This window comes from Typopeltis vanoorti, chromosome 24 (assembly GCF_054136105.1).
Source record: "Typopeltis vanoorti isolate ZY-2024b chromosome 24, IOZ_Tvanoo_1.0, whole genome shotgun sequence".
Lineage (NCBI taxonomy): Eukaryota > Metazoa > Arthropoda > Arachnida > Uropygi > Thelyphonidae > Typopeltis > Typopeltis vanoorti.
The window spans coordinates 50,527,848-50,530,000 of record NC_143572.1 but is presented as its reverse complement, the minus strand read 5'-3'; positions in this window follow the sequence as shown (position 1 = coordinate 50,530,000).

Sequence of the window (2,153 nt, the reverse complement as noted above, 5' to 3'; positions counted from 1 at the left end):
TTAAACTTTTCCTTGAAGATTTTAAACGTTTATGAAACACGACTTCTAAATTCTGCTTTCAAGATTGTAGATGTGTCTCGAGAACGATAAATAAGTTACACACACACACACGCGCGCGCGTGTTATTAATATTTACTAGTTGCATGTCTCTAAAAATAGCGTTGAAAGTAAAATATAAGAAAAGGAATAAAGTTCAAATACCGCTGTAGGGCATTATTTACGAGCAAACTTAGTTTTTAATCATTTAGTACGAATGATCGATGTTTAATAAGAATTAGGGTTCTTGACCGCCGACGATCAAAAATAAATAAATGAAAGCGGGATTGCATTGGATAGAAAACACGCTACTTTTCTCAGAATTTCATTCAAATGAAAACTTGATAACTTTAAAGAAGTATTGTACAACATATTGTTTACGTTTTCATTCAAGGTTTAATCAATTTTTTGTGAATAACATATTCAAAGAAGCTTAATTTTGAAACAAAGCTACAGGAAAGGTTCGTGGTCTGCTTTCATATGAACTCATTGCATTTTGTGGCCGAAATATTGTAAAACTGATTTAAAAAAAGACATTGTTTAATGAATAATAATAATAATAATAATAATAATAATAATAATAATAATAATAATAATAATAAGACAAATTCTTTAACACATTTATTACGAAAGTGATCGTGGGCTACTGAGATATAGTCGAAATGAATCTGAGAAAAATGACTGTAAATACGTGCTGCCATCTAGTGGTATTAAACTGTAACATGTATATATTGTCAAGAATACTACGAGAAGTGGTATTTCAGATGGCTAAGGAATATGAATTGCAGAACAGAGGACGGGGGGAAAAGTTCATACTGGGTAATGTTCCTATTATCAGTTCATGAGGACAGCAGAGCAAGGCTAATAAATTATTTTATTGAGTTTCCTGTCTATGTCAAAGTTCGAATGACTTGGAAGCCGGCGAAGAAAGATTAGAAAAAGTACCTCTTTTTTGCAACTGGAATCTAACCTATAACCGTCTTTCTTTCTTCAACTTCCTTTTACCTTTCTTTCTTTCTTTCTTTTTCGAACGCGCTGTAATTAGCGTGATATACTCGTAATGCTCAAAGGACTGCTGCTACAACCAGAAAGTGCAATACAGTGTATATGAAATCATGTGGATGGTACTTGCGAATGGATTATGTCATTAAACATCCCTTGAAGATACAATGTCTGTACAACAAAAACAAGTACCTGTGGCTAATAGACATCAGTATTGGAGAACAGACCAGAAAAAGGTCATATGGACTAAATCCCTGTTCACTCAGGAAGACAGAAGAAATGGTGTGGGGCAAACACGAAGCAGCAGATTTATCGTCTTGATCATAATGATTTAAAATGATGGTAGGGGAGCGATGGCCTGCTGGATGAATGATGTGGACCAACTGAATGGATAGTAAGTGAAACATTTATCTAGTAATCTTTAGTATTATTCAACCAAACCGCGGGTTTGCTTGTGATTTTTAATGGAAAGAATCGCTAATATTTAAGATGGAATCCAAAATCTTCTAACTTCTCCTCAATAGCACTTTTGCAGCTAATATAAAGTTTGCCTACTAGCTCTAAATAACACAGCATCTGCTGAATCTTTCCATGTTCATTTCCGAGTCATAGCTCCCATTATTGAGAAGTAGTATCTTGTAAAGTATTATATGTGTTACATTATGCGATTTCTACTTTAAAATGAGATGATTTCAAAGAAATGCGTGTATCCCACATTCTGCTTTAAATAGAAAAATTCCAAACGTCCACAGAAATGTCTGTGGTATTAAAACTTCTTTCACAGAAGAATTAACGGACAGATATAAAATATTTAATTATTTTTTCCATTTATAATAGGAGTGAAAACTGATGCTCTATTTATTTGTTATCACTGTGCTTTTATAACAAGCATATATTGAAGATGTCCATTGGAAAGACCTGTTCTGTAATCCACTTAATATTATGAAGAATAATTACAAGGGTTTCGACTGAAGATAAATTAACCAGTCTCATCCAAAGGCGGCAGGAATTTTTCTCCTCATAAGCTCGAGTGTTTCGCCTAACAAGACAAATAGACAGGTCAGAGAACAAGCGCATTTAACAGATATAGCATACTGCGGGAATTATTATCGTTG